Source organism: Pristiophorus japonicus, chromosome 1, assembly GCF_044704955.1.
Source record: "Pristiophorus japonicus isolate sPriJap1 chromosome 1, sPriJap1.hap1, whole genome shotgun sequence".
Lineage (NCBI taxonomy): Eukaryota > Metazoa > Chordata > Chondrichthyes > Pristiophoridae > Pristiophorus > Pristiophorus japonicus.
Window position 1 is genome coordinate 424,669,782 of NC_091977.1, and position 19,587 is coordinate 424,689,368.

A 19,587-nucleotide genomic window follows, 5' to 3' on the forward strand; every position below is an offset into this window, starting at 1 on the left:
CAGGCATATAGCCTACTTTTATCAGCGTAAGAGTTTTAAAAGATAGAAAAATTCAGTTTTATCACAAATGTTTCTATTAAAAATCCTGTCCATTAAAGTAAGTTTATTTATAACCCTATTAAAATATATTTAAAACATTTATAAAAAAAAATGTTTTCCTAAAACATTTAATTTAATATAATTTCAATTAATTTTAAATATGTGAGGTGTTTTTTTATGTATTGTGTTGTGTTTCTGTGTTTTCGGGATATTCTCATTGATAGTAATGAGAGCTTGTACAAATTATTATCAATGGGAATACTCCATATTCATTGGTAGTCCAGGCCCACGTGATCCCAACTTGTGCTTACTTTCCTGGGATGCGTGGGCCCATACGCTGGACTGTGGATGGAGGCCTCGGAACACAAGTATACTTTCCTCCGGGACCATCAGGTACTTTCGTAAAATAAATTTCAGTCGGTGGCGTCCGCCCACAAGAAGCTTCTGACAGCAATTTTTGGGCCCAAGTATCTGTTCAAATACTGGGTACAGGATTATGGATAAGCTTTAGCAATCTGCCCTTGGATCGTTTCCCTGGACTTTTCATTTAATAGGTAAGACTAGTGATTATTGTTTTGTACACAGCTACATTAGGCTGAATCACAAAAGATGATGAGAAATGACAAAAAATCCATTTGCTTATTAAATGATATGACTGAATTTTCTCACTGCTTTGCATTGTTAAATATGCCAAAATGCAGCTTCCATACGGTTAATGTTGAAGTTGTTCATCATGTAACTAAAAGAAAAATTGTCACCTTATAACAGCTAAAAGCTATTGGATCAATTTTAACTTTAGGCAATAGTGTAAAATAGACAATATTAAATTGGCCGCTCATTATGCACCCACCCAATTTTCTCTTCAACTGACTTCAATGAAAAGGAAGATCAGGCGAGGTGTGTAAAGAGCGACTAATTTGATATTGCACATTTTACACCGTCGCCCAAAGTTAAAATGAACCCCATTGGCTCTTTCAGCCTTTCAAAAACTTAAAAAAATTTTTTATTGATAAGTATACAGTTCTTGAATTGTAAACTCATTACTTCATGTCATGTATTCATAAGCTATTAGATTTAACTACAGCATTTTACAGAATTCAACAGAAAAACTCTGACAACCAACAAAAAGAAATGCAAAGGCTTAACATAGATTGTGCTCTGAGCCATAAAGCCCTTAATGCTGATCCTGTTGCAAAAGTATCATCGGCATGTTCAAAATGATTTAAAGTTTGAATGCACATCTATCTGACAATGAAAGAATCCCTCCTGCTATGGCAGACATCAGCTAACTCAGCACAAGCCACGGATCAAAATAAGCAATCTTCTTGGTCTCAAACACAAAAGCGAAATACTGTGGATGCTGGAATCTGAAATAAAAACAAGAAATGCTGGAAATAATCAACAGATCAGGCAGCATCTGTGTAGAGTAACTCTGTTTCACTCTCTACAAATGCTGCCTGATCTGCTGAATCTTCCTGGTCTTTAGGTTTCAGGCTTAATAAATACATGCTATGAAGGCTACATAATATTTAGGATCTATTATGAGGCAAAAGTGGTAGAAACTGAGCCAAACTGGCAAATAATAATAAAGCAAGGGAGATGTGCTACCTACATATTTAAGAAATTTGGGGCTAAAAATTCATGTACTCAGCGCCATGAAATGCCACAGTTCTTTCGGCAGCTAGTGGTGGTTCCCGCGATGGCCAGCATATTCCTCTCCTTTGCTATGCTGGTAATTGGCAATGCCCTGCAAAAGAAAATGGCAGTGTGGTGACGTCAATCGGCGTGCAACGCCGAATTAGTGTCACCAACGTGAACTACAACCCGAGCGTTGAATTCTGCACTGGATCCTAAGCACGCCAGATTAACCTGGCATGCAAGCAGGCTGGCAGTGGCGATGTCTGCAGCTCTTAAACGAACACACACACATCATTCAGGTGAGTTTGAATTTAAGGTTTGCAATGTTTATGTTTGATTTTATTGAAGTGGTGGCTTGTACCAATAGATGTGATTTTTTTTAAGTGTGTAGGGAGTGTTGTGTGATGCTTGCAAGGGCTCAGATGGTAAATGAAGGCCTTTGAGAAGACAGAACATGTTGCGAATACTCAGCAGGAACAGGTCACGCAACATCCGTGGAGAGAAAAACAGAGTTCACACCTCACGTTGACATGCTGCCTGACCAACTGAGTATTTCCAGCACTTCATGCTGTCATTTCACATTTACGGCATCCCCTTGCAAAGAGAAGAGGAAGACATGGAAGAGGAAGGCACGGAATAGGAAGATGCGGAATAGGAAGACGCGGAAGTGGAGGAAGCTGAAGAGGAGGAATCAGGTGGAAGGATGCATCTCAGACAGCATCTTTGTGGCCGAGATATACGGTTCCACTGGCTGGGCATGCTGCCTCTACTTGTTGACCCACTGGCTGGGAAGGCTGCATTTCTTGGATGTGTGAAATGAGGAAGGCACAACGGTGGAGTTGTGCTGATGGGAGGGTGGGAAAACAAGAGGTGCATGCCAGAAGGAGGATAACTTATGAGGATACCCGCATCTTGTATCCTTTCAGCTCCATCGCTGACCAAGGGTAACAGACATAGTAGGGGATTACTGAGACATGGCTACCGAAAAATCAGGACTGGGAATTAAACATTGCAGGGTATAACATATTTAGAAAAAATAGAGAGGGAAAAAGGGATGGTGAAGTAGCTGTACTTAGTGGGATAACATAATGGGAGTAGAAAAAAGTGACGGCGCTATCAGCAAGACAAAAATAGAATCCATATGGATAGAGATAAAAGATAATAAAGGTCAATCACACGAATAGGTGTAGTCTACAAACCACCTAATAGTGGAAGGGAGGTGGAGGATGAAATATGCAGACAAATTAGGGAAACAAGTAAAAAAACATAGAATAACAATCATGGAGGATTTCAACTAGCCCAATATTAACTGGATAGAAGAGGTAGGTAATGGGGATAAGGGAATGGAGTTCCTATAATCTGTAGTACAGGACTCCTTTCTGATCCAATTTGTAAAAAGCCCAACAAGGGAGGATTCGCTATTCGATCAAGTAGTGGGGAATGAATCAGAACAAATAAGAGAAGTAATAGTAGGGCAATAGTGACCATAATATAATATGCTTTAAGAGGATCATTGAGAATGACATGTATGCTGAAAACCAGGTGAATAGATTGGAGAAAAGCTGATTTTAAGGGGCTGAGAATAGAATCATAGGGCCCAAGTTTCCACACGAAAAAGAACGGGCGCCCCCCGACCTAAAACGGCGCCTAAAAAAAACCGCGCTATTCTCGAGCGCCCTGCAGCTCCTTGTCTGCCTGGCGCGGCGTGCAGGGGGACGGAGCCTACACTCGCGCCGATTTTGTAAGTGGGAGGGGGTGGATACTATTTAAATTAGTTTTTTTCCTGCGGGCAACGCTGTGCGTGCGCGTTGGAGCGTTCGCACACGCGCAGTGTGAAGGAAACATTGGCACGCGGCCATTTTTGTAGTTCTTTGTAGCTGTTTAATTTTTGAACATTTTTTAATAAAAAGCACATTGCCATCAGCACATCAGCACTGAGACTTCTTGCAGCAGTGAGAAAGCCTCAGAAAGTTGAGGCAGCCGTTTCCCTCCCCACCCCCGCCCGCCGTCGGGAATGCACTGAACGGCTCTCCCCCCCCTCTCGCCCCCGTGGGAACGCACTGAACGGCTCTCCCCCCCACTCCCGCCCCAGCGGGAACGCACTGAACGGCTCTCCCCCGCCCCCGCGGGAACGCACTGAACGGCTCTCCCCCTCCCCCACCCTCCCGACCCCGCGGGAACGCACTGAACGGTTCTCCCGCCCCGGCGGGAACGCACTGAACGGCTCTCCCCCGCCCCCGCGGGAACGCACTGAATGGCCCTCCCGCCTCGGCAGGAACGCACTGAACGGCTCTCCCCCCACACCTCCCACCTGGCGGGAACGCACTGAACGGCTCTCTCCCCCCCCTCCCGCCACGGCGGGAACGCACTGAATGGCTCCCCCCCCCCACTCCCGCCCCGGCGGGAACACACTGAACGGCTCTCCCCCATTCACCCTCCCGCCCCGGCGGGAACGCACGGAACGGCTCCCGCCCCCGCGGGAACGAACGATGGCTGAAGCACTTTCACACAGGTAGGAAGATGGTTTATTTAATCTTTTCTTTGCTTAAAAATGTTTATTCAGGTTGGATTTATTTGTATAATATATGTAGAAGTATAAATAAGAACTTATTGTAGAATTTAATGACTTCCCTCCCCTCCCCTCCCCCCCCCCTCTCCCCCCACTTCGTTCTGGATTTGTAACCTGCGCCTGATTTTTTAATGTGTAGAACAGGTTTTTTCAGTTCTACAAAAATCTTCACTTGCTCCATTCTACTTTAGTTTGGAGTTCGTTTTCACTGTGGAAACTTTGAAATCAGGTGTCAGTGGCCGGACACGCCCCCTTTTGAAGAAAAAATTCTGTTCCAAAGTAGAACTGTTCTACCTGACTAGAACTGCAGAAAAAAAAATGTGGAGAATTGCGATTTCTAAGATAGTCCGTTCTCCACCAGTTGCTCCTAAAAATCAGGCGCAAATCATGTGGAAACTTGGGCCCATAGTGTTATGTCTTCGATAAAGAGTCAGACTAGATACTGCAAGCTCAAAGTAAGTGTGACCGTAGTCCTTTATTACAGATCTCAGAGTGCCTCTCCAGCCTGTGAGGCTTCCTTATATACAGGTGCTCCCAAGGGATTGTGGTATCCCTTGGGACTCCAGGGGATAAGCCCTAACCATGTGGTTAGACATGGTAATTACAGGTTTACACACAGAACAACACTCCCCTCCAAAATCAATAGTGTAACTATTTACAAGGTGAGTCGATCTGGGGCCTCCCTTTCCCTGGTTGATCGTCTCGGTGCAAATACCGGTTTTGGTGAGTCGTTTGTTGGGTCTTCGCTGGAATGCTGTGTAGCTGGCCTTGCTGGGCTGCTGGGGGTGGTGAGTCTTGCTGGGCTGCTGCAGATGATGGGTTCTGCTTCGTGGTCAACCGCTGGGTCGGTTGCCACTTGTGTGTGTGTTGGAGGATCGAAAAATGTAGAGTCTATTGTGGGTTGTTCTCGATGGTCTGTAAATCTGAGTTTGGTTTGGTCCAAGTGTTTTCTGCAGGTGAGTCCATTTGTGAGTTTGACAACAAACACCCTACTTCCCTCTTTGGCCAAAACAGTGTCAGCAATCCACTTGGCACCTTGTCCATAGTTCAACAAAATACAGGATCATTTACTTCAATTTCGCATGACACATTTGTGCGATCATGCTATGTATTCTGTTGAAGCCGCCTGCTCTCTACCTGTTCGTGTAGATCAGGGTGGACTAACGAGAGCCTTGTCTTAAGTGCCCTTTTCATGAGCAGTTCAGCAGGAGGGACCCCAGTAAGCGAGTGGGGTCTTGTGTGGTAACTAAGTAGGACTCGGGATAAGCGAGTCTGCAGTGAGCCTTTAGTTGCCCTTTTCAAGCTCTGCTTGAGTGTTTGAACTGCTCGTTCTGCCTGATCATTGGATGCTGGCTTAAACGGGGTAGACATGACATATTTGACCCCATTGCGGGTCATGAATTCCTTCAATTCGGCACTGGTAAAGCACGGCCCATTGTCACTTACAAGGACATCAGGCAGGCCGTGCATGGCAAACATGGCCCGTAGGCTCTCAATGGTGCCAGCGGACGTGCTTGCCGACATTATCACACATTCAATCCACTTGGAGTACGCATCTACAACCACTAAAAACATTTTTCCCAAGAATGGGACTGTATAGTTGATATAAACTCTCGGCCACGGTTTGGAGGGCCAAGACCATAAACTTAGTGACGCCTCCCTGAGTGCATTGCTTAACTGGAAACATGTATTACATTTGTGCGCACAGGACTCTAAGTCTGCATCGATATCGGGCCCCCACACGTGGGATCTGGCTATCGCTTTCATCAATACAATGCCTGGATGGGTACTGCGGAGATCATTAATGGAAGTGTCCCTGCCCTTTTTTGGCACAACTACCCGATTACCCCATAGGAGGCAGTCTGCCTGTATTGACATTTCATCTTTGTGCCGCTGGTACGGCTTTATTTCCTCCTGCATCTCTAATGGGACACTAGACCAACTCCCGTGGAGCACGCAGTTTTTTACTATGGACAGTAAGGGGTCCTGGCTCGTCCAGGTTCTAATCTGTCGGGCGGTAACAGGTGATTGTTCACTCTTGAATGCTTCCATTACCATGACTAAATCTGCAGGCTGTGCCATCTCCACCCCGGTGGTGCGCAATGGTAGCCTACTGAGAGCATTGGCACAGTTTTCTGTGCCTGGCCTGTGGCGGATGGCGTAGTTGTATGCGGACAACATGAATGCCTGGATGTGGGCCGATGCATTCAGATTTATCCCCTTATTGTCAGAAAAGAGGAATATAAGTGGCTTATGGTCGGTTTCCAATTCAAATTTGAGGTAAAACAGATATCGATGCATTTTCTTTACCCCGTAAACACACGCTAACGCTTCTTCTTCTATCATACTGGAGGCCCTCTCGGCATTAGACAGACTTCTGGATGCATAAGCAACTGGTTGCAATTTCCCAAATTCATTAGCTTGTTGCAATACACACCCGACCCCGTACGACGACGCATCACACGCTAGTACCAAACGTTTACGTAGATCGTACAACACAAGCAATTTGTTTGAACAGAACAGCTTCCTAGCTTTCTCAAAGGCAATTTTTTGGCTTTTACCCCATATCCATTCATCTGCTTTACGCAGTAAAGAGTGCAGGGGTTCTAACATGTGCGAAGACCCGGTAAGAAGTTACCAAAATAGTTCAGGAGTCCTAGAAACGACTGCAGCTCCGTCACGTTCTGTGGTCTTGGTGCATTTTTGATTGCCTCTGTCTTCTAATCGGTGGGCCTGATGCCGTCCGCCGTGATTCTTCTCCCCAGGAACTCCACTTCAGCACCAGGAAAATGCACTTCGAGCATTTTAGCCTGAGCCCCACATGATTAAGCAGACTAAGAACTTCCTCCAGGTTCTGCAAGTGCTCGACGGTGTCCCGACCTGTAACCAAAATGTCGTCCTGGAAGACCATGATGCGTGGGACTGACTTCAGCAAGCTTTCCATGTTCCTCTGGAATATCGCCGTTGCCAATCGAATCCCAAACGGGCATCTGTTGTAAATGAAAAGACCTTTGTGCGTGTTGATGTAGGTGAGACCTTTCGAAGATTCCTCCAGCTCCTGTGTCATGTAGGCCGAGGTTGAGTCCAGCTTCATGAACGTTTTCCCTCCCGCCAGTGTCACAAATAGGTCGTCTGTCTTTGGTAGCGGGTATTGATCCTGCAGTGAGAAACGATTGATAGTTACTTTGTAATCACCACATATTCTGATTGTGACATCTCCCTTGAGGACTGGAACAATCGGACTGGCCCACTCATTGAATTCAATCGGCCAAATGATGCCCTCTCATTGCAGCCGATCCAGCTTGATCTCCACCCTCTCTCTCATCATGTAAGGTACCGCTCTTGACTTGTGATGGATGGGTTGCGCCCCCAGAATCAAATGGATCTGCACTTTTGCACCTTGGAACTTCCTGATGCCTGGTTCGAACAGCGAGGGGAACTTGCTTAGGACCTGGGCACATGAGGTGTCGTCAACGGATGAAAGCGCTCAGACGTTGTCCCAGTTCCAGCATATCTTTCCCAGCCAGCTCGGGACCATCGCCCGGTACCACCCATAGTGGTAAATCGTGCACCACTCCATCGTATGAGACCTTTATGGTAACACTGCCAATTACAGGAATCAGTTCCTTTGTGTACATTCTAAGTTTGGTACGAATGGGAGTCAGGATCGGCCTTGAAGCCTTGTTACACCACAACTTATCGAAAGTCTTTTTACTCATCATGCACTGGCTTGCACCCGTGTCCAGCTCCATGGACACTAGGAATCCATTTAATTTAACCTACAGCATTATCGGGGGAAACTTTGTGGTAAATGTGTGCACCCCATATACCTCTGCCTCCTCGGTCTGAGGCTCTGGTTCGTCATGATCCACCGTGGATCTGTCCTCCTCTGCAACATGGTGGTTTGCAGGATTAGCAGGTTTTGCAGCTTGCCTGCACATACGCTGGAGGTGTCCCACTGTTCCAGAACCCTTGCAAATGTATCCTTTGAATCGACATAAATGGAATCGATGATCACCCCCGCAGCGCCAACAAGGTGTTAATTGCCTTGTATTCACCACTCTTGATGGCGGACTCTGAGTTATCTGCGGACGTGTAAATCCTGCCATGTACATTTCGATTCGAAAACAACGTTATTTTGTTCACAGTACTTGCAGCAGCACTAGTGTGCTGGGAAATTTGTTTGGTATTATCACTGATGGAGATAAGCCCATGGACTATCGCTATGGCTTTGCTCAAGGTTGGGGTCTCTGCACTCAAAAGTTATCGAAGTATTACTTCATGGCCAATGCCAAGTACAAAGAAGTCCCTGAGCATATGCTCCAAGTGTCCTTCAAATTCACAATGTCCTGCAAGGTGCCTTCGCTCGGTGACTTAAGTCGCCACTTCCTGACCTTCAGACCTCTTGTACGTGTAGAACAGATGCCTCGCCATCAGAACGCTTTCCTTCGGGTGTAAATGCTCCCGGACCAGTGTGCACAACTCATTGTATGACTTGTCTGTGTGTTTTGCTAGAGCGAGCAGGTTTTTCATGAGGCCATACGTTGGTGCCCCGCAAACGGTGAGGAGGATCGCCCTTCATTTGGCAGCGTTCCCTTCTCATTCCAGCTCATTGGCCATGATTGGTCGAGTCGCTTTAATAATTGAGTCCAACATTTTCCCCACTACTGATATCAGGCTAACCGGTCTATAATACCCCGTTTTCTCTCTCCCTCCTTTTTTAAAACGTGGTGTTACATTAGCTACCCACCAGTCCATAGGAACTGATCCAGAATCGATAGACTGTTGGAAAATGATCACCAATGCATCCACTATTTCTAGGGCCACTTCTGTAAGTACTCTGAGATGCAGACTATCAGGCCCTGGGGATTTATCGGCCTTCAATCCCATCAATTTCCCAAACACAATTTCCTGACTAATAAGGATTTCCTTCAGTTCCTCCTTCTCGCTAGACCCTCGGTCCCCTAGTATTTCCGGAAGTTATTTATGTCTTCCTTCGTGAAAACAGAACCAAAGTATATGTTCAATTGGTCTGCCATTTCTTTGTTCCCCATTATAAATTCACCTGAATCTGACTGCAAGGGACCTACGTTGGTCTTCACTAATCTTTTTTCTTCACATATCTAAAGAAGCTTTTGCAGTCAGTTTTTATGTTCCAGCAAGCTTCCTCGCATACTCTATTTTCCTACTCCTAATTAAATCCTTTTCCTCCTCTGCTGAATTCTTGGATAGGTGTGAGACTAGATACTGCAAGCTCAAAGTAAGTCTGACCGTAGTCCTTTATTACAGATCTCAGAGTGCCTCTCTAGCCTGTGAGGCCTCCTTATATACAGGTGCTCCCAAGGGATTGTGGGATCCCTTGGGACTCCAGGGGATAAGCCCTCTCGTAGTTAGGCATGGTAATTACAGGTTTACATACATAACACATAGAAGGAAGCGATTTCGGCCCATCATGTCTGCGCCAACCAACCACGATCTATCCAGCCTAATCCCACTTTCCAGCCCTTGATCCGTAGCCCTGTATGTTACGGCATTTTAAATGCACATCAAAGTATCTTTTAAATGTGGTGAGGGTTTCTATCTTCACCACCCTTTCAGGCAATGTTCTACACCCCACCACCCTCTGGTTGAAGAAATTTCCCCTCACATCTCCTCTAAACTTCCCCGCAATTACTTTAAATCCATGCCCCCTCGTTATTGATCCCTCTGCCAAGGGAAACAGATACTTCCTATCGACTCAATTCAGGCCCCTCATAACTTTATACACCTCCATCAGGTCACCCCTTAGCCTCCTCTGTTCCAAAGAAAACAAACCCAGCAACTCCAATCTTTTCTCATAGCCAAAATTCTCCAGTCCATGCAACATTCTTGTAAATCTCCTCTGCACATTTTCCAGTGCAATCACATCTTTCCAGTATTGTGGTGACCAGAACTGCACATAGTACTCCAGCTGCGGCCTAATCAGTGTTTTATACAATTCAAGCATAACCTCCTTGCTCTTGTATTCTATGCCTCGACAATATGCCTTCTTACCAACTTATCTAACTGGTCTCCTGCCTTCAGGAATCTGTGGACCTGCACGCCAAGTTCCCTTTGTTCCTCTAAACTTTTCAGTGTCGTACCATTTAATGTGTATTCCCTTGCCTTGTTAGACCTCCCCAAATGCATTACCTCACACTTATCTGGATTGAATTCCATTTACCACTGTTCTGCCCACCCGACCAGTACATTGATATCTTCCTGCAGTCCGCAGCTTTCTTTTTCATTATCAACCACACAGCCTAGTTTAGTTTCATCTGCAAACTTCTTAATCATACCCACAACATTTAAGTTCAAGTCATTGATGTGTACCACAAAAAGCAAGGGACCCAGCACTGAGCCCTGCGGAACCCCACTAGATACAGATGTCCAATCACAAAAACACCGATCAACCATTACCCTCCAAGCCAATTTTTGATCCAATTTGCCATTTTGCCCTGGATTCCCATGGGCTATTACTTTCATGACCAGTCTGCCATGTGGGACCTTATCAAAAGCTTTGCTAAAATCCATATACACTACATCATATGCACTACCCTCATCAACCCTCTGGGTTACCTCCTCGAAAAATTCAATCAAGTTAGTCAGACATGACCTTCCTTTTACAAATCCATGCTGACTGTCCTTGATTAATTCATGTCTTTCCAAATGAAGATTTATCCTGTCCCTCAGGATTTTTTCCAATAATTTTCCCACCGCTGAGGTTAGGCTGACTGGCCTATAATTACTCGGTCTATCCCTTTCTCCCTTTTTAAACAAAGGTATAACATTAGCAGTCCTCCAGTGCTTTGGCACCACACCTGTAGCCAGAGAGGATTGGAAAATGATGGTCAGAGCCTTTTCTATTTCCTCTTTTGCTTCTCTTAACAGCCTGGGATGCATTTCATCTGGGCCTAGGGATTTATCCACTTTCAAAGCTGGCATGCCCCTTAATATTTCCTCTCACATTATGTTCAACACATCGAATATTTCACGCTCATCCTCCCTCATTGCAAAGTCTGCATCGCCCCTCTCTTTTGTGAAAATAGATACAGAGTATTCATTAAGAATCCTATCCAAAGCTTCCGCCTCCACACACAATTTCCTTTATGGTGTCTAATAGGCCCCACTCTTTCTCTAGTTATCCTCATGCTCTTAATGTATTTATAAAACATCTTTGGGTTTTCTCTGGTTTTACTTGCCAACATTCTTTCATGCTCTCTCTTTGCTTTCCTGATATCTTTTTTAATTGTACCCCTGCACTTCTTACACTCCTCTAGAGTTTCATCAGTTTGAGTTCCCGGTATCTGTCATAAGCTTCCCTTTTTTCCTTTATCTTATCCTGTATGTCCCTTGAATTCCACGAAGCTCTAGATTTGTTAGCCCCACCCTTCTTTGTAAGGGAACATACTTGCTCTGTACCTTCAGGATCTCCTACCTGAATGCCTCCCACTGCTCTGACACAGATTTACCATCAAGTAGCCGTTTCCATGTTCACTTTGGACAAATCCCACCTCAGCTCATCAAAATTGGCTTTACCCCAATTGAAAACTTTTATTCCTGGTCCCCCTTTGTCCTTTTCCATAACTGCCCTAATTCTTACTGAATTATGGTCACTAGCACCAAAATGCTCTCCCACTGATACCCCTTTCATCTGCCCCTCTTCATTCCCCAAAACCTACTTCAGAACCGTCCCCTCCCTTGTAGGGCTTGTTACATATTAGCTAAAGGAGTTCTCCTAAATATATTTTAGGAATTCTGCACCTTCTGTACAATTCACACTACCCTTGCCCCAGTAAATATTAGGGTCGTTGAAATCCCCCACTATTACAGCTCTATAGTTTTTGCACTTCACAGCAATTTGCCCACATATTTGTTCTTCTATCTACCTCTTGGGGGTCTATAGTATACTCCCAGTAGTGTGATCGCCCCTTTTTTGTTCTTTAATTCAAGCCATATGGCCTCGTTTGATGAGCCCTCTAACATATCATCCCCTCTCACAGCTGTAATTGTTTCATTAATCAATATTGCGAACCCCCCTCCTTTTTTACCCCCTCTCTATCCCATCTGAAAACCCTGTAACCAGGAATGTTGAGCTGCCATACCTGCCCTTCTTTCAGCCATGTCTCAGTAATAACTATAATATTGTACGCCCAAGTGTCCATCTGTGCTCTCAACTCATCTGCCTTATTTCCTATACTCCTTGCATTGAAGTACAGGTGCAGCGTTCAAAATCCAGAATTCCGAAATCCAGACTCCGGACCGATCAGTGGCAGGGTCATCTGGAATCTGAAAAATGTTTCGGAATCCGGACCCACCAACCCTACTGACCTCAGGGCCCCGCTGATGCCCGACCTCGGGCCTCGCCTTGCTGCCACTGCCCTTACCCCACTGCCCCTCGCCTTGCCCTGTTCGCTGCCGCTGCCCTTACCTCGAGGCCACCTCACCAGCCCGCCCCAACACCCCCTCTGCGATGGGGCTCGTCTGAACACCTCCTTGGTGGTGGGGCCCTGCCCGAACAGTTCCTCCATGGTGGGGCCCACCCGAACAGCTCCACGATGGTGGGACCTGCCCAAACAGCTCCACCTCGGCGGGGCCCGCCCAAACAGCTCTTCCATGACTGGGCCAGATCGAACAGCTCCTCGACGGCGGGGCCCTGCCTGAAGAGCTCCACCTCGGCAAGGCCCGCCCGAACAATTCCATCTTGACGGGGCCGACGACCCGAATAGCTCCTCGGCGGCGACCCGCCTTTCTGACGTTCTGAAATCTGGAAATACCCGAACCTGCACTCGGGTATTTCCAGATTCCTGACGTCAGAAAGACGATCCAAAGTCAGGAAAAACATGTAATCCGGAACAGCCTTGGTCCCGAGGGTTCTGGATTCTGGACACTGCACTTGTATATACCATTTAGTGTTGCCCACCTTCCTTGTTGTCTATTTTCCAGCCCTTGTTTCCTCTGTCTTCCAAATTCACTTTCTACTTCTACTTCTCTGCTGCCTAATTCCAGTTTTGCTTCTTTCCCCATGGAATCTATTTTCCTGTTCCCACCCCCCTGCCAAGCTCATTTATACTCTCCCCAACAGCACTAGCAACAACTCCCGTGAGGATACTGGTCCCGGCTCTGTTGAGGTGCAACCCATTCGGCTTGTACAGGTCCCATCTCCCCCAGAAATGGTCCCAATGCCTCAGGAATCTAAAGCCCTCCTGCCTGCACCATCTCTCCAGCCACATATTCATCTTGTCTATCCTTCTATTTTTGTACTCACTAGCACATGGCACTGTCAGTAATCTGGAGATTACTCCCTTTGAGGTCCTGCTATTTAATCTCTCTCATATCTGCTGTATGCAGGACCTCATCCCTCTTTCTACCGATGTCATTGTTACCAATATGGACCATGATTTCTGGCTGTTCACCCTCTCCCCCCAGAATGCCCTACATCCGCTCGGTGACATCCTTGACCCTTACACCAGGGAGGCAACATGCCATCCTGGAATCACATCTGTGGCCACAGAAATGCCTGTCTGCTCCCCTGACTATTGAATCCCCTACCACTACTGGTCTTCCATTCTTCTTCCTCACCCCTGTGCAGCTGAGCCACCCGTGGAGCCATGGACTTGGCTCTGGCTGCACTCCCCAGAAGCACAATCACACTCACCAGTACTCAGAACAGAATACTGGTTGGAGAGCGAGATGGACTGGGGGGACTCCTGTACTACCTGCCGAGTACTCCTCCTCTGTCTGGTGGTCACCCACTTCCTCTCTGCCTGCACATTCTTAAGCTGCGGGGTGGCCACCTCCTGAAACGTGCTAACCCCGAAATTCTCAGTCTCGCGGATGCACCGCAGTGATCTAGCCGCCGCTCAAGCTCCAAAACGCAGAGCTCGAGTTGCTGCAGCTCGAGACACCTCTTGTACACGTGGTTGTCCAGGCTGTGCAAAGTCTCCAGGACTTTCCACATGTTACAGGATGTGCAGTCCACAGGACTGAGCTGCCCTGAGAATAGAACTTGGGGAAATAAAATGGGCAACAATATTGGCAAAAAACGATGTAGAACAGCAATGGGAAACATTAAGAACAGTGTTCAACAGAGTGCAGGAACAATATATTCCGCTAAAAGGAAACAACAAACTAAAAACTAATGAGACTCCATGGATGAATAAAGCCATACGGGAACAATTGAGGGTAAGGAGGGCAGTCAAAAAAACAATTAGGAAGGCAAAAAGGAACTATGAAATTAAATTATCAATGAACATGAAACAAAATAGAGTCCAGAGTCATAATGGCACAGAAGGAGGCTATTCAGCCCATCCAGTCCATGCCGGCTCTCTGTAGAGCAATCCAGTCAGTCCCATTCCCCCGCTCTATCCCTGTAGCCCTGCAAGTTTATTTCCCTCAAGTGCCTATCCAATTTCCTTTTTAAATCATTCATCTTCTCCGCTTCCACCGCCCTCATAGGCAGCAAGTTCCAGATCATTACCACTCACTGCATTAAAGTTCTTCCTCACATCCCCCCTGTATCTCTTGCCAAAACCTTAAATCTGTGTTCTCTACTCCTTGTATCATCAGCTAATGGGAAAAGCTTTTCTTTGTCTACCTTATCTAAATTTGTCATAATATTGTACACCTCCATCAAATCTCCTCTCAACCTCCTTTGCTCCAAGAAGGGCAATCCAAGCTTCCCCAACCTAAAATCCTTCATCCCTGGAACCATTCTGGTAAATCTCCTCTGCACCCTCTCAAGGACCCTTCACATCCTTCCTAAAGTATGGTGACCAGAACTGGATGTAATATTCCAATTGTGGCCTAACCAGAGCTTTATACAGTTTCAGCATAACGTCCCTGCTTTTATACTCAATACCTCTATTTATGAAGCCCAGGATCCCATATGCTTTGCTAACTACTCTCTCAATATGTCCTGTTACCTTCAAAGATCTATGAACATGAAACCCCAGGTCCCTCTGTCCCTGCACATTCTTTCGAACTTTGCCATTAAGTCGATATTGCCTCTCCCTATCCCTTCTGCCAAAATGCTTCACCTCACACTTCTCTGTATTAAATTCCATCTGCCACTTGTTTGTCCATTCTGCCAGCCTATCTATGCCCTGTTGCTGTCGATTGGTATCATTCTCACTGTTTGCCACACCTCCAAGTTTTGTATCATCAGCAAATTTTGAAATTTTACTCTGTATTCCAATATCCAAGTCATTTATTTATATCAAATAAAGCAGTGGTCCGAGCACAGACCCCTGGGGAACACCACTATGCACCATCCTCCAGTCTGAAAAACAACCATTCATCATGACTCACTTTTTGTCCTTAAGCCAATTTCTTATCCAAGCTGACACTGACCCTCCTATTCCATGAGCCTCAATTTTGTTAACCAAGTTTTATCAAATGCCTTTCTAGAATCCATATAAACAACATCCACTGCATTCCATTCATCAACCCTCTCTGTTACTTCATCAAAAAATTTAATTGTATTAGTCAAACACGATCTGCCTTTTACAAATCCATGCTGGCTCTCCTTAATTAACTTAAATCTCTCCAATTAATCTCTGTTAATTTTTTCCCTGATTATTATGTCTAAAACCTTACTCACCACTAATGTTAAACTGTAGTCACTAGGAATATCCTCACATCCTTTCTTGAACAAGGGTGTCACATTTGCCACTTTCCAATCTCCTGGCACCTACCCCGTATCCAGAGAAGATTGGAATATTATGGCAAGCCCTTCTGCTATCTCCACCCCCACTTCCCTTTGCAACCTCGGATGCAAGCCACCCAGACCAGGTGATTTATCCATTCTAAGCATAGCCAGCCTTTACAGTACATCCTGCCTAAATAGTAAAATATTTTACAGGCACAACAATAAAAAGGAAGGTTGGGATGGGATGGGATAGACAGGATAATACCACAGGTAAGAATAGAGAGATGGCAGAAATAATAAATAATTATTTTGCTTCAGTATTTACCAGGGAGATAGAACAGATGGGCATGACATTGGATGAATAAATTAGTAATGAGATAGGTACAATTAAAATGAAAAGAGGGGATATATTAAATATACCAATCAAACTGAAAGAGGATAAAAACCCCTGGTCTGGATGAATTATATCCACACATTTTAAAAGAATCCAGGGAAGAGATAGCAGAGCCATTACTACACATATTTAATAATTCATTAGAAAAAGGTGCAGTGCCAAAGGACTGGCGGATAGCTAACATAATACCTAGATTTAAGATGGGGAATAGAACATATCCAGGGAATTATAGACCAGTCAGCTTAACATCGTCAGTAGGAAAAACAATGGAATCCCTACTAAAAGGAGAAAATAGAACATCTAGAAACCAAAAATATAATAATGAATAGTCAGCATAGATTTCAAAAGAGAAAATCTTGCTTGAGTAACCTCATTGTCTACTCTCTGTTAGCTCTCAAAAAATTCAATGTTAATGCAGCAGATGTAATTTATCTAGAGTTTCAAAAGGCCTTCGACAAGGTATCCCATAATATACTGATGAATAAGGTCAGAGAATGCGGAGGCAGGGGACAATGGTTAGCTAGCTGGCTTCAAGACAGAAAGCAGAGAGTAGGGGTAAAAGGTAGCTATTCACAGTGGCAGAAGGTGGGTAGTGGTGTTCCACAAGTTTCAATGCTGGGACCTCTGTTGTTCACAATTTATATCAATAATTTAGACTTTGGAATCAAAAACACAATTTCTAAATTTGCCGATGACACCAAATTGGTGTGATAGTCAATACTGTGGAGGGCTGCAACACATTACAGGAGGATATTAATAAACTTGCAGAATGGGCAAATAATTGGCAAATGAAGTCCAACACAGATAAATGTGAGTACAGTATTACATTTGGTAAGAAAAATAGGGAGGTCACATATTACTTGGAAAATAGAATCTAAATGGGATATTAAAAGGATATAGATGCACTGGAGAGCATGCAGAAAATATTTACAAGGATGATACCAGAAATGCGAAGGTATACATCTCAGGAAAGGATGAACTGGCTGGACCTCTTTTCTCTGGAAAAAAGAAGACTGAGGGGGGTGACCTAATAGAGGTCTTTAAAATCATGAAAGGTTTTGATAGAGTAGATACAGAGAGAGTGTTTTCACTTGTGGGGAAGAGAAAAACTAGAGACCATCAATATAAGATAGTCACCAAAAATTCAAGTAGGGAATTTAGAAAAAACTTTTGGACCCAGAGAGTAGTGAGGATGTGGAACTCACGACCATAAGGAGTGGTTGAAGTGAATAGATAGATGCATTTAAGGGGATTCAAGACAAGCATATGAGGGTGAAGGGAATAGAGGGTTATGCTGATAGATTTAGATGAGGAAAGAAGGGAGGAGGCTCGAGTGGAGCATAAACGCTGGCATGGACTGGTTGGGCCGAATGGTCTGTTCCTGTGTTGTATATCCTATGTAATCCTATGTAAGGTTTCAACCACGCCCCTGCCAAGAATGGCCTGCCTCATCTCCTCCGGGCGTAAGGTGAGGCTAAGAATGGGAGTTGTGCATCATCATTGGTGCAGATTGTTGGTAGGTGAGTAATTGGGGGTTATGCATTGACCAGTGTATGAGGCGAGTGGTGCAGTCGGTAGCAGACGACTTTTGAAGATGCATTCCCTGACCTTGAACAATGGTCTTAGGTCATAAAGTTTCTTTGGGCACTGGAGTCAGGTCATGGGAGTGAAAAGGCTGACATTGATGGCCTCAGTGATGTACTCCCACATTTTTCTTTCTGGAGGTCCTCCTGGCCCCTGTGGGTAGAGGGCTGTTTTTGCAGTGTTGACATCCTGCATAAAGCTGGAGTGTTGCATGTGTGACCCTCGGTGCCCCTACCATGGCTTGCTGAGCCATTTGTGTTAGTGCTGAGGCAGTTTTTCCATTTGTTGAGGTTAGGGAGGTAATTCAGCTTTAAGAGCTGAATATTCGCATTTGGAACTTCTTTTAAATATTGAATATTTCTTAAAAGGTAGAAAGGGCTGAAAAATGTATTGATTCACTGCATTTTATTTTGTATTGCTTCAGTGTGCATGACCCCTTTAAATGTCAGACCTTTTCATTACCCACAATACCTTGCGAGCTCCACAGCTTTGTTCACAGAGGCTGTGGGAAGCTGCAACAAAGACAGAAACTTTGTGCTGGATCCCTCCAGCAACACCACCAGGACGGCATTGCATGGCAGGTGAGTGCTGGGGCCACCTATCTCCATGCCCCACAGACCAATTTCACTCAGTTAGCATTGCAGCCAATTTCTAGCAGCCGTTAACTGCAGTTACCGGTGAGACTGGCAACTTTGCTGGTGAACACAAATTTTTCTTCCTTGGTCACTGCCTTAAGGGAAAGATTGGAATTTTGATTTCAGCTTTTTAAAAATCCTAGAGGCCGAAATTGCCCCTTTCTATAAGGCCTGTGGCCACCTGAAAATGGCAGCCATGGGTTGGTGCGTAATGGCCGCAGAGTCGCAGCGGATTGACCGACGCTCACGTCATTGCCCTGATGGATATTTCCAGTGGTGTATGCATCTGTCCTGCTCCCTCTACTTCTGGCCCGCTCCTGTGTATGCGTCTTTAACAAAGTCATCAGATCGCGCACCGCCTTGGATCCGCCCCGGAAGCTAAATTGCTCTTAATTTGTCTTCCGGCCGCCTGTCGGTGCCAACGACTGGTTTTTGGGTCAGTACACACTGTGGGATGGGGAACGCCAGCAGCATTTAAAGACGCAGTGCGTCTCCCACCATTCTTGTCTTCCAGAATATTGCGGACGGTTTAAACCATTGAGAGTTGCCTTCTTGACACCGGAATTGAGGAATTGTGGCCCAGGCTCTTCATACTCTACAACAAAGAGCCATGATTGAGGAGGCTGGACTCGAGGAGGATTACTAAATGGGGTCAGTGCTGGCAGTGGAGCGCCTCCTACACGTGGTGCGCGGCAAAGAGCCACGCAGGATATTGCGGCGTCGGCTCCCAACGGCTGCAGAGGCAGTGGGCAAGGGACGCAGCACACATGGGTGAGCAAGATGTCGAAGGCCATGGAGATGGCAACAGAGCTGAACCCAGAGAGGTGCACCAGGAAGAAGCTCAGGAAGGGCCTGCCGTCAGGAGGAGAGTCCGGTACGCAGACACCCAGATGGACAGGAGGCAGCATGCATTGGAGGCAGATGCTTGCCAGCATCAGGCTGCAGAGCATGAGGATCTTATTGAATGGTGGTGCAGGCTCGAAGGGCCGAATGGCCTACTCCTGCACCTATTTTCTATGTTTCAATGACCAACAACAGCAAGAGGGAGAAGGCAATGAGG

General features: G+C 45.6%; 1 protein-coding gene across 1 annotated transcript in view; it reads right to left on the minus strand.

Annotated features, from left to right (window-relative positions):
- The window catches only part of sntg1 (syntrophin, gamma 1), a 225,346-nt gene that overhangs the window by 140,297 nt on the left and 65,462 nt on the right, over window positions 1-19,587 (minus strand). The window lies entirely within an intron of this gene.